Raw genomic sequence first — 15,048 nt, forward strand, 5'->3', positions numbered from 1 at the left:
TTATGAGAAAGAATATAATAAAAAGGTTTGAGCATTGCAAGGCAATTAGGGGCAATTACCTTAAACTCAGATGATAGGTCTCTTTTTGCCTTTCAGAATGAAAGGGTCTATCCTTGCCATAAGAGGGCAGGAAGCCTTTCGTTTGGAGGTTGAAGGGTCATCGAAGCATCCTTTGCCATAAGACTGTCCCATGCCATAGAGGGGCAGGTAGTCTAAGGCAAGGATCAGAATAAGCCATTTTCGTTAGGCAGCCAGAAGATACCTCAGCCTTTTTCGTAGGCAACATCCGAGGGTCGAGGTCATTTGTGTATCGAAGGCAGCATCATTAGGGTCGTATGACCTTTTAATTATCGAGGCAACATGGCTGAGGTATCCTCGTATTCGAGGGACTTGGCTTATTCTGCAAAAAAAACACAAGGCAACAGGCAACAAGGCAACAGGCAACAAGGCAACAGGCAACAAAGCAACAAAGAGGTTACCCAAAAGCGTGCGTGTGTGCACCAATCACGTGATTATATTTAGAAAATTATCTTATAATTAATTACCTACATTGATTTAAGGCTTGCACTCCCTAAGATTACTAACCACACAATAATATAACAATAATAATGGGGAAGGGAAATTGTAACCAGCGGAGGAGAGGGGAATTGAAACCAGCGGGATGTAATTAAAAATTAAAACAGAAAATATTAGAGTTAGGGTTACCAATACACGTAGCTTTGGCATCTGACAAACCCTGAAAATGCAAACCAATAAATAAATAGGGTGAGTGTATGGCTAATTCAAAGGCAAATGAGGTTAACCCTAAAATAAAAGAATAAATAAATTTAAAACAATAATATAGGCTACGGTACTTAGCTTTATTTGATCTGATATGGTTGATAGGGCGCCTTTTAAGGTTAACCCTGAAAAGAAACAAGGCAGAGAAAAAGATGAAGGCGAAACAAACCCTTATATAAAATAAATCAAACAGAAAGTTAAATTAAATTAAGTAAAATACTTAACTTTGGGTTTTTGAATCAGGCGCGTATTCGGAGTGAACCATGTCGATAACCCTGAAAAGGCAAGGCACAAAAGGAAAAAAAAATATTTTCAGTGTGTTGGGATGTTCGTCTTAAACCCTGATCAGGGTATGATTTAAAATATAAGTGATTCATTAATTATTGGTCTCACGACCTAATTAATTAAATCGAGAATAAAATCGGACACAAAGGTATTTTTTATGAATTTTCTGGAATAAAACAAGATATATATGAATTTTCTGGAATAAAACAAGATATATATGAATTTTCACAAAATATAAATAATTAAGTATAATTTAAATGGAAGAAATTAAATAAGTATAGGAATAAAATATTTTAAATGAAATAGGTATAATAAATAGATAAATAAGAAAATAAATATAATGTAATAATAAATATATAAAATAAAATAAATACATAAGTGTTATAGATATAAAAAATAAATATAATAAATTATAAGTAATATAATTATTATATAAAAAAACAAAGATTTGTTAAAAGAAAATATAAAAAATATATATGTATACGTATATAAATATAAATAGAAAATAAAGATTTATACAATTAAAAAGAAAAAAAAAAGTTTTTAATTAAATCAATATATAATTTACATATAAATAAAAAAAAAGAAAAAAAAAACAAATAAAAGAAATATATATGTTAATATATAGTTAAATGGATTTTATGCAATTAAATATAAAAAAGAAATTAAAAAAACTTAGCTTTTATCCAGTGTGGTGCAGGCGTGTGGATCATGGTGTGCACTCGCATCTGGAAGCGTTGGATGAGCCTGGGAGAAGATCTGATGGACAAAAGGGCGTGGACGTGTCATGTGAGCGTGGACTGGCACGCACTGGATCCCTCCGTTGGCCACAAGTTTCGCGCGCGAAGGATTTTGAATCCAGCCAATCACATGATGACACGGCGTCATCTTCTTCAACTGAAACCTGCAAATTCTTTTTTACACCGCTTTTGGCATATGCGCTATAAAATAGCGTTATCTATTATACCTGCAGAGATAAAAAGGGCCAAAACACACCAAAAATTTGGCGCGACTACTCCAAAGAGATCGTCCAACCTCCTTAATCACGATTATGGCCTCGATTTCACCTGATTTTGGCTAACATAAAAAACCCCAAATCGGAGCTTTGAAACCCTAACATGGTATAACTCTTGAGACGACACAGGAATGCAATTAAAGTTCCAGAATCGGTCTAATCATTAATGTAAACATGAATATGTAATCATAAATCAATGAGGATGCCTATAATATGCAAATCGACCAAAGTTTAAAAACGACAAACCGTTGCTTATAGAGTCCGATTTCAAGTGTTGAGCTTGCGTGCGATAATTGAAACAGCTTCAGTGAACCTCCAGGATCGTGTTGGAATCAACAAGGACTCTTGAATTGGCTTCAAACTCCGAATCAACCTTGCAATTTTTTGCTTGATTTTGGAACTCGGGTTTAGGCTCCTTCTCCAGAAAATTTTGTCACCCTCAGGGTCTGCTAGGTTTGTGTTTATATATTGGAAGAAATTAGGTTAACAAACTTGAACAAAATCCGATCCAATCTTTATTTTGTAAATTGAGAAAATTTGATTTATGTATGTTTCTATTTTGGATCAATTTCAATTTACTTGTTCCAATCTTGCCTTTCTGAATTTGAATCAAATATATTATTTGATTAATGGTTGGATATGATTGGAATAAAAAGAAACTCAATCTTTTTGCAATTTTCTTCAAATAATGATTAAATATATGATTTAAATGAATAAAAAATTCAAATAAAATCAAATATTCCATGTATTTTCGTGGGAAAGAGATCTTGGGCCTTTGGATACTTGGGGATCAGGATTAAGTAAAAATAACTTGGGCCCATTTGCAAAAAAAATCAAGTTCTTTCACATTTTTCCCTCCAAAATAGCTCTACTTTGACAAGGCCTATCTCCCTCAATTTTTGAGGTATGGAAGTGTTCTAAGACATTTTGGAAACCTTAGAGAGTCCTCTAACCAGTGTCTTTGGTCCCGTATCAAAATGATTTTCCATTCTCATTTTATGACCTTTTGAAAAAAATGTCTTTTTGTTGACTTTTGAAAAGGACCTATAATGTATGAAGACATATCCCTTAAACCATTGACCTATGAGCTCTGATTCTTGGGCCATTGGATAGAGGAATGAATTCCCTTCAAAATGAGCTTTGGTGGGAATTTTTCTGATGAAGTATGAATATTTGGTGAATTTTCAAAGTTTGGTTGACTTTTTCTGTTCAATGATTTTCCTCTGAATTATTCAAACCCTAGTTTAGAACTTCTGTGTGGGAGACTGTGTTTTGGAGCTTTGTCTTTTGATTTGGTTTTGTGTATGAAAAATAGCATGGGCAAATTTTGGGGTATGACATCTAGGGAAAATATTTTCTGGTACTATGGAAAGAGGATACAACAATAGACCACCTCTATTAGATGGTTCAAATTATGACTTGTGGAATGTCAGAATGATGGCTTTTCTAAAATCCATGGACAACAAAGCTTGGAAGGTTATTTTAAAAGGATGAGATCATCCTCTTTGAAGGCAAAATATGGGAATGTGTCCTTAAAGCCAGAGGAAGATTGGTATGATGAGGATTATAAATTAGCTATTTAAATTCCAAGGCTTTGAATGCTCTATCCCATGGAGTGGACAAGATGTTTTCAGGGTAATTAATACATGTACTATAACCAAGGATGCTTGGGAAATTCTCAGGACAACCCATGAAGGTACATCCAAAGTGAAGATGTCAAGACTTCGGCTTCTCACTACAAAATTTGAAAATATAAAGTGAAGATGTCAAGACTTCAACTTCTCTTGTATAAATTAGACGCGCTCTAGAGAAGACATTGTTGACTTGGAAGTTATCTGATTCAGTGCATGCTAGAATCAGTCTCACTTTTGGAGTGCCAATCTATTTAGATGATGTTCCAACATCTGATTGGACATCAGGCTGTTTCTCCATGATTGAACCATTGTCTTAGGTTTTAGAGTATTAAAAAATTCCGCTATAAGTAGAGTACATCCTTCTGGTATCTTTGAAGGAGATGATGAAGATCTTTGATTTTTCTTTGTTATGGATCAATCAAGTAATCCTTAGAAAAATTATCAACAGCCTTATAGGCAAGCCTTTGTTTTGGCAAGTCTTACACCTTGTATTGACCTCATTGGTCCCGTGATATGAAGTTCTAGAATTTGTCAACAGTCTGATGTTACCACTTTTGGTATGATATATAGGCTTCATCTTACTTTTGATCATTAAGCAGGTGGATTCTTGAGGTACCACACAAATAATAATTGTTCTTGGACTTGCTCCCTCATCAGTCTTCAATCATCTTATTAGTGACCAAACAATCTTCCTTAATGAAAAATATTTTTCTAATTCTGGTAGGAGTAAGTATATGTTGAAGTATCAGACCTCCCTCTTTCATTTTGCTTGGTACCACTCGAGAATTGTGAATCCTTGCAGCTCTTTGTTTTTGTGCTAATTCTTGGACGTGGGCTATTTCAAGGGCTACATTAAACAAATATGCAACACACTACTAAGTAAAAGACACTTTCACCATGGTTGGAAAATGGGTACCATCACGGTTAACCAACCGTGTTAAGGTAAGGTGTTCTTGTAAGTATGATGCTTTCCACCACTGGCGAATGACCATAGTGATAAACCAAGTAGCATCAACAATTTAACATTTCATCAAAGTTATATATTCCAACTATGGTGGTATGCATACATGATTTTAATATAAAATATGTGGATTGCTTATTTTCCTTACTCCTTAATAAACATATACGACCATTCAAATTAATTTAGAAGATAATAATCTGAAAAATTAAATTATTCTTGAAAAACAACTTAAAGTGTTTGCCTCTATGAGGTTTGTTGAGTTTATTATATTGTATGTAGATTTCTTGTTTCACTAACCCCTTACTGAACATGCATTCATTTAAATTTATTTAGAAAATGATAATATAAAATTAAGGTATATTTGAAAACCAATTTAGATCAATCAATTTTTTTTGAATTGCATGCATCTTGTAATTTATCTCTCGCTCTTTAACATATAGAATTTTATTCAATACTCCAAGTTCTTCAAAGAAATGGTTTATTCTCTTCTAGTTTATTTTAAAAAGCATCAATTTATTGACAAATTCGAAGTCATCATCATCACTATCATCAACATCATAATTTATTTGATTATTATTATTATGACAGCAATGACGATGAGTCCGAATTTCTCAACAAATTGATGCTCTTCAAAATAAACTAGAAGAGAATTAATTATTGCTTTGAAGAACTTGGAGCATTGAACTAAGTTCTATATGTTAAAAAAGCGAGAGATGAATTACAAGATGCTTGAAATTTGAAAAACATTGAATGATCTAAGTTGGTTTTCAAATATAACTTAATTTCAGATTATCATTTTCTAAATCAACTTACACAAATGCATGTTCGGTAAGGGGTTAGTTAAACAAGCAATCTACATACGATATAATAAACTCTACATACCTCAGTGAGGAAAACATTTGAAATGAATGCCGCAAGAATAAAAAACAAAAATATTTCTAAGTCACAAGAGCCTTTTTTTCTCGTGACTTAGCAATGTTTTGTTCTTGCATGTTGGTCGAACAAAATCACATGTAGCTGCACAAGAAAAGTTTGTTTTAAGACATACATAAACATCAACAAGGCAAACATTTTGAACAACAACAACACATCAACTCATAAAATGTTTCATAAACGTAACTTTTATTGAAAAGATTCGTGAAGAATGAAGATGAATAAATGACCTACTTGTCTCCGAATGACATCCACAATGAAAGGAGGATGAAGCTGAAGTGAGAGCGGAAAACTAATGTTAAATTTGAATGAATGTCATACTGGGTCTTTCACAAAAGTTTGCAGTTATCACATTAGATTTTTCCTTCTTGTATTGTTTATTCATAGCAACACAAATAATTTGAGAACCACACCCATAATATGGACTTTTTTGAGTTAATATTTTTCATTCACTTTTCCTACAAGTCAAAATTTTAAGAAGAACACAATCATACTTGGAACAACCATACTTGTCTTTTGATCTGTTAAACACGAAATGACAATTTAAAAAATAGAGATCCAAGTAGAGATAACCCAAAAAACACAAAAATCATGTTGAACCAAAATAAAAAAAACACCATGCCAAATGAAAACTTTTTCTGACACCAAATGAAATAAGGTACCTTGAAAGTTCTTCAAAAGTGATGAATATTCGAACTTATACAAAGAAAAATGGAAGAAAGCGTATGAGTAATATGGAAGAAAGCTTATGAAGAAGAAGAAAGATAAATAAGAAACAATGTTGAACTTGATTACCTTTTAATATGAAGAAGAAGAAAGACAAGTTATGTGGAAGAGATATATGTTAGAGTTCTGTTTTGAGAGAGACGACTATTATATGCTGAAGCTTGATAACTTTGCTTATATACCACTTATCACCACGATTATAAACTAAAACCATAATAAAATGTAAGTACTATTCACAACGGTTTCTGGTACTAACCGTGGTGATAAGTATTTTAAGATATAATATATTTATAAGAGTATAAGGACAATCCCTTTTTGTAACGAAAACATAAAAAATTATTGGGGCTGAGATTCGAAGCATGTAAACTTTCATCTATCACCACAGTTGTTATTATACCCCGTGATGAAATGTCTTTTAACAAAATAAAAAAATTAGACGCGTAAAAATGAGTTATTACTATAATTTATTAAACGACAAATGTTGTTAACAAATGTATATTTTATAGTAGTGGCTTTTAAGGTTTGTCTCATTTTATTTGATCCATTCATAAAAATTCAGTAAACACAGTAATACAATGCTTATAGATATTAGGGGCGACTTGGAGGTTAATAAATGTGTTAGAAGATATACATGGTAAAGTGATTCTTTGGATGTTATACCTTCTTGAAGTTATCACGTTGCCAAACGGGCTTGTCAATTTTTATAGGCAACATGACGTCAAAGCTATACACAATTCTAAAAGGCGTCCCTTTCTTAGAGGAGTGATGTGTTATGTGGTAAGACGATCATAATACACACGGTTCTCGTGGGGAATTTTAAGTATAACTCAATAAATGAAGGTGAGATGTAAAAGGAATAATATGATAATGTTTGTGACAAATTAAAAGATAAAAATACCTCGTATAAATGTTCAACTATAGTCCTTTTGCTTCATCATGTTTTTTCTTGATCCCGTAGAGGATAACTTTGTTGGCGTACTCGGCTTGTGCATTGGCCTAGGGGCGATCGACCGAGACTAATTTGGTTTGAATTCCTAGTTGATGGCCAAATTCATGTACCCTGGGGTTGGAAAATTGAGTTCTGTTGTTTGAGACGATGATCTTTGGTAATTCAAATATGCAAATTATATGCCTCTAGTAAAAATGCCTCACTCTTCCTGCCGTGATCTTTGATGTTGCTTCTGATTCAATCAACTTAGTGAATTATTCCACGCGTACAAGTAAGAGTTTCAACTATCCCAACTCTAAGGGAAATTTTCTTAGAATATTCACACACCATTAATAAAATAGCCAAGGTAAGGTTACCAGATGAATGACCTCAATGGGGGCGTGGAGCATGTTTAAGTATTATTGGCACTTGTCTCACTTGTTTACATGATCGATGCTGTCTTTTAACATATTTAGCCAGTAAGAACCAACTCTTAATAACTTGTTTGCCAAGGCTCTTCTTCCGATGTGGCTCCTAAAGACACCTTCATTCACCTCCATTAACACCAAGGCAATTTCTCTCTCTCCTTCCCATCTTGTATAGTTTACCTATAACAAAAGTGTATTTTTCTACAACATTTTTTATTTTATGCAACAGAACAATAGACAACATCTTAGAAACCGTTGCTTAAAGGGGTAAAGATCGCAGTTTTTACCTGATGTCATAGATTCTAGAAGTTTGTTAAAAATTGTCGCCTATTTACTTTGAGCCACAGTTTTCAAAGTGCGGGTGTATCATAATCGTTGCCTGCTAAAGCTACTATTTAAAAAGTGTGGATATGGCATAACCATCATCTGTTAACTTATAGCTATTGTTTTGAACGTGTGGCCATTTCATCTTGATAAGACAACGTTACAAAGCGCAGCCTAATTTTAAAGACTACAGATTTACTAATTTTTTATTAAAAATGTGAGTTTATACTATTTTATATTGTGTATTATAGAGGTTGGAACCTCTGTACTTTAGTTTGTTTGATTATTAAAAAAAATTCAAATAATTTGAATTAATACACAAAAAAGCATTTCTAGGAGCGAACTCAGATTTGTATGACAACAAGGTAACAAGCCTTTAATTACAACTAAACCAACAATATTTTTGAATTATACCCAGACTATTAAATATTTATATATAACTATTTTTAGTTTTTTGTTAAATGAAAAAGTCAAGATTTTGTATAATAAAATATGGTATTTTTTCTGGGCACATTAATAAAGTTAGATTTTGTGCAAAATAAAAAGTTTACATTATTAGTAAATAAGAGTTGATCTCAAATAAAACTAATAATATTTAATTTAATTTAATTTAAATTTATTTTTAATAATTGTTTTTTAAAAATCATTTTGTTAAAATATTTTTTAAGAAAATATTGATGAACACTTAAATTTTTGAAAAATTAAAATTTCCCTTCATTTGTTAAAAAATATAAAAAGAAGCTGTAAAAATATATAAAAAAATCCATACATAAATTAAATGAGAAAGTAAAGATTTTATACAATAAAATGAGATATTTTTTCTGGACACATTAATAAAACTAGATAATGTGCAAATAAAATGTTTACATTATTAATGCATAAGAGTTAATCTCAGATAAATAAAACTAATAATATTTTAAAAATATTTCTTTAAATTTTTTTTAAGAAGACATTAATGAACACTTAAATTTTTGAAAGTTAAAATTTGTTTTTTAATTTATAACAAATAACCAAAAATAAATTTTACTTTTATAGTAAACTTTCATTAAAAAGGTATTTAAAACATGTAATATTAATTATTTAAAAAAATCATAAAAGATTTCAATTGTTATTTTTCTTAGAACTATGTTTCTTTCACTTGTTTAGATGAACATCTAAGTTACTAATTTTGTAGGTTGCAACGTTGGTGGTGGTGGAGAACTTTGTTTGAAACATTGAAAAATAGATGGTATTTATATGTGTTTCAATATAATAAGGTAAAAGAAATGGATGAGGAAAAGTACTATAATTTAGAGACATGATGCAGCTAAGGAATTGGAAACAAAGCTGAACAAGTTTGTGGAGGCATCTGATATTGTAAAAGCTTAGGTGAATGATCCTTTTTCAAACGTAATGACTCTGAACCGATTAATTTGATTGATCAGCTTAGGAAACAATACTAGAAATTTGTTTACTTGATTTTCCTATGAAGATTAATAATAGGTTGCAAGTTGCAACTTGCAAGTTTAATTTTTTAAATGTTTGTGAATTGTATGATTATTTATTGTAAAGTCTTGTAAATGTTAAAATACATGTGATTTGTTTGCAAATACAGTGTGTAGTTGTATAACATATTTGAACAAACTCAAATGATTGCTTCATATACTAAGCTCTATTCGATTAATAACTTAATTAAACACTAAGATAGTTGTACTTATTGAAACAAGTATATCTTAATATATCAAATATATCTTGTCAAATTATTTAAGTTTAGATTACTTTGTTATTATTAGTTGTACTTTTTGAAACGTTACTTTGTTATTATTAGTTGTACTTTTTGAAACAAGTATATCTTATCAAATTATTTAAGTTTAGAATAACAAGATTTCAAGCTTATATTAAAAAGATAATTATGGCTGTGATCTTGTTTTCTTCGCTGCTCATTTAGGCATAATAATTTTGAGAAAATAAAGTCTAAAGGGGTCAAAAGTTATAACATCAAACAGACAAGTGGAGAGTTTTCTTTATGGTTATGAAGAAACTATATTTCATTACTAAAAGATGAAGTTCGGTAAAGAGAAAAAAATATTGACAATTTAGATAAGACTTATGTTATTGATGAAAGACGATTATTATAATATAATTGAAAGCTTTATATATTTTGATTGAAGGCTAGGAATTTTATAGTTCATGATTTTAAAATTCTATAATTTGCATTACATTATGTTTCTAGTTTTTTATATTTAGACAAAAGTCCTTTGTAAGAGTACATATGTATGTGAATTCTTATTATATAATTTTAGATAACCCTTAATAATAATAATAATAATATATCTTAATGTTATTTCATATAAAAAGGCTAAATAAAATTTTCATAAATGTGTGGGAGGGTACTGAGTTGGTTTCTCTATTGTAGTTTAATTTTTTTTTGCTGCCCACGATTTCAAACTGTAAGCCCAAAACAAACCGTAGCTTAAATATCAATTTTGAAAATCGTAGCCTAAATCTAAGGGGACAGTTTTAAAGTGTAGCTAAAAATAAACCGCGGTCTAAACATATTCTATAAACTGTCAGCAAACGACATATTTCGACGTTTTTGATTTACTGTGGGTTAAAGTTAAAAACCTCTGCACTAATAAAATAGGTAACGGCCGTTTACTCCACGACTGGAAAATCGTCTCTTAAAAATTTAGATTACGGTTTTCATACTTTAGGCTGCGGATTTCCGGTGTTAGCCTAAACTAATTTTTGTTGTAGTTGTCTGTTTTGTAGTTGTCTGTTCGTTAGGTATTGAATTATGGACATCTACCATCCATTAGTGCCTACTATGCTAGGAGTGAACAATGTTTCCTGTATCATTGTTTTGTTGTGAGCTAGCTTCTTGGCGTTGGCGAGTTTCGACAAGAGACCGACTCTTGAGTTTTCTTCCCTTGAAACGTAAGTTATTTTTGAGTGATGACAATATATTAAATATGTTGTTTTATTTTATCCATTTAATTATTATAATGATTATCTTTCATTTGAATGATCAATGTTCATTTTACTTCGGAGTCCAACGTTTATATGGTAAAACAATATTGTTCTGGACTTGGCCAAGATTCAGCCCAATCTACTTTCGGCCCACTTAACCTTGGAGGTCCAAACCATCCCTGAGCCCATAAGGAGAAAACAGTGTCCGACTACTCGAGGACCCAACAACACTAGAGTAAGCTACTTGGTGCTCGGCGTGAGTGCTTCTCGCAAGCACCCCACCTGACGAGGACCTGCCTCCTCACCTGGACCCGAGTGAGTCAGAGAGCTCTCCCCGCGAACACCTGCTCCGCCGAGGACCCTTCTGCTCGTATGGTTCCTTCACATCTAACCCCCCGAATAATGCGGGATCCACGTGGTCCCTAAAAGACCGCGTCTCCCTTAAGCTTCGGAGTGGTTGACCAGGACGGGGAGCACTCACGCATCTCCGATATTTCCGCCTAGGAAACCTGGCAGTCTCCTAGTTGGGCCTGGGAATCCAGCTCAGTAGCGAGATCATGGCCCAGCGCTGGGGGCTATAAATACCCTCTTTTACTAGAGGGTCAGATATTCATTCTCTTCTAACCTTTAGCTCGTACTTGCACTCCTTTGCTCGTCTTCTTACTTTGCCATCGGAGTACCTTGCAGGTACACCCCCCTTCACTTCTCAAAGATCCAACTCCGAGCAGGCTTTGACGATCCTTCTGATCAGGTACGATCAAATATCATTATGATCAATTGAATTGAATAATTGATCATTGCATATTTGATGGTAAGAGGCCAGTTTCATCCTTATATTCTTTGCCAACAATTTTTATTTCAAATTAATATTTTAAATTTTATGTTCTAATATTTATTTTAACAATTAAATTCCTAACAAAAAGTATATTTTAAAGAGTTTAATTTATATGCACTGACAGTGTAAAATCATTTTACACTGTCATCAAATAGAAAGCTAACAAAGTGTCTTGTCATTAAAAGAATTTTTAATTTAAAATGTGATTTATTCTGATACAAGGTTGTGATTGGTTGACAATGTAAAATAATTTTACACTGTCAGTGTATGAACCTTTTTCTCTATTTTAAAATGTGAATGTAAATTATATTTTGCATTTTTTTACCTGTCTTGTATTAAAAATTTGTTTTTGCCTCTTAAATAAAAACTTATTTAACCTTAAAATAAAATACTAGCAATATACTCTGTAACACACATTTTCTAACACATGATTTAAATGATCCATGTAAATTTTAATTTATTTATTTTATAACAAACACCATTCCACTAAATAAAAAGAAAAAAGGAATATACTCTGATAGTGTAAAATAGTTTTACACTGTCAGCCAATGACGATCATGAATCAGGACAAATCATACTGAAAATTTAAAAAAACTTGTATGACATGGCAAAATGTTATATTCTAATTGGATGACAGTGTAAAACTTTTTTACACTGTCAGTGCATAACCATTAAACTCTAAATAAAAAACAAAAACGCATTACAAGATTCAAGAAATATATGATATATGAGATATCTTATCTTGCTGCATCTCTAAAAATTAGATAAATTATAAAAAACATTAAATATAATTTAATCAGAAGCTAATTAAAGTGAAGGAGCCAAAAACTTTATGTAATTGATATATATATATATATATATATATATATATATATATATATATATATATATATATATATATATATATATATATATATATATATATATATATATATATATATATATATATATCCAAAAATAATTAAATTTAATGATCAATTAAAACCGTTAGATTAATGAAAATCAATGGTTAAGATTTAGAGTAAGTGTTCAACACTTACTCTTGGAGTCAATATATCTCTCCTTTTATATATATATATATATATATATATATATATATATATATATATATATATATATATATATATATATATATATATAACAAAATTAAATATTTTATTATTTTTTCTATCAATTAAAATATTATTCATTTCGCATATAATTCTATATTAAATTATTTATGATATTAATAACGTAGATGACTCTAACATTTACAATTATATATAACAACATTATATATACTTAAAGCTAAATATATAATATGTTTTTTAATCAAGCTTTATAAAATTTTAACTAATTTTTAATTTATAAATTTATATTATATATATATATATATAATAAAATATTATTATCATTATCATATAAAGGAAAATGAAACAATATATATATATATATATATATATATATATATATATATATATATATATATATATATATATATATATATATATATCAGCATGTCCAACTATTTCCGATTATCTCTGGACTCGGTTTAGAAAATGGTTTAATTCTTAATCTTTGAAGATGAAGGAACTCAACTATGATATTTTCCAACAGAACTCATACGATCATCTGAAACTCTTCAAGGATCAAGTTCTGCGTCTCTGGAAAAGGAAACCCTTCGTCATCTCGACAACAAACCATGGGAAGCTCCAAAAGAATCAACACTTAAGGAAACATCTCCTGAACTTCAACAGCAAACTTTGGTCGTTTTTGAAGACATAGACAAGTTAGTTGAAAAATATCTTGAAACAGATTCTGCTGCAGTTACTTCTATGATTAAGGCATCTTTTGTTGAAACAACTTCATCTTCTCTCGTACTGAAAACTCTGGATGAGTTAAAGAAAGGGAATGAAGTTGTTAGGGCAAGGCTAGACAAACAGGACGAAACCAACAACGAGATTAAAGGGATGATAGGAAAACAAAAAGGATCAAGCAATCAGATCAAGAGTCTCTTGGAAGCATTGTTCACATGACTTCCACCTACTTCAAAACCTTAACTTAATTTTTTAATGTTTTAAATTCTGCTTATGTGCTTCTGTCTGTCTCAATCTTCTTGAATGCAACCTTTTGTCTTTTTTTTTTGGGTGTGTTTTTATTGCTTTTTTATTAATGACAAAAAGGGGGAGAACGTGAAATATTTTGAAATATAACAGTGTCAGGACTAAGTCTCAAACATTTTTTAATAACATAAATTATGTATCTACTGAAAGTAACTCATGCGTATCAGAACTTCCATCCAAAGCTCTCATCAAACATCTTTAGAGAAGTATCTATTTTTTATCTAAGTATTTAACTCAGGGGGAGATTCTAATACTTTATGTTCTTACTTGATTAATCAAAACATATGAGTTTTTGTCATCATCAAAAAGGGGGAATTGTTAAAACATAGTTTGATTCTATATCCTAGTGATAGTTTTGATGATAACAAATACATAAATTTTAATAAGAATAAATATGCACTCTAATCGTGTGTTTAAATATGAAGAAAAAGTTAGAAGTTCAGAAGCGTTCTAAAGAAGAAAATAGAGCTAAAACAAATAAGAAGTATTTTCCATTTGATCTCAGTCCTAAGAAGACCAGAGCTTGACACTAATTTCTTAGAAGCAGAAGGCTGCATTGAGGGAAGTTTACAAGAACAAGAAGTTCTGATGTGTCATACCCCAAAATTTGCCCCATCTACTTCACTTATAAAGATTCAAAGACTAGGGATCCATTCAAGCAACACCCCTAGTCAAGAGCCTCCTAAGGCCAGGGTTTGAGGTTCCCCTAAGAGGGATCAATGAGATAAGGCTCCTAATCAAGGATGTATGGTTTATAGTGATCTAATCTAAATCCATGGCAAAAGTCAAGGCACTACTCCAAAGGTCACCTGCTCAAACAATCTCAAGATCTACAATCAACTGATTCAAATCCAAAGTCAAGGCATGATCCAAACTTCTAACCATTGGTCACACAACAAGTATGGTGATGTACAACCATCATTTGATCAAGAATTGATCATGATTCCATTAATAGAAACTCAGAGATGAACAAATACAAAAAGGTTCAAATTAGGGTTTCTTAGGAGAAAGTCAACCCAACTTTGACTGGGCATAACTTTCACATGGAACATCAAAAATTCCCCACTCAAAGCCTATTTTGAAGGAAATTGGATTCTCTACAACTTTGTGTCTCACAAGCCAGGGCTAGAAATGCTTCATTTAAGAGA

The sequence above is a fragment of the Vicia villosa genome, linkage group LG6 (genome assembly GCF_029867415.1).
Source record: "Vicia villosa cultivar HV-30 ecotype Madison, WI linkage group LG6, Vvil1.0, whole genome shotgun sequence".
NCBI lineage: Eukaryota > Viridiplantae > Streptophyta > Magnoliopsida > Fabales > Fabaceae > Vicia > Vicia villosa.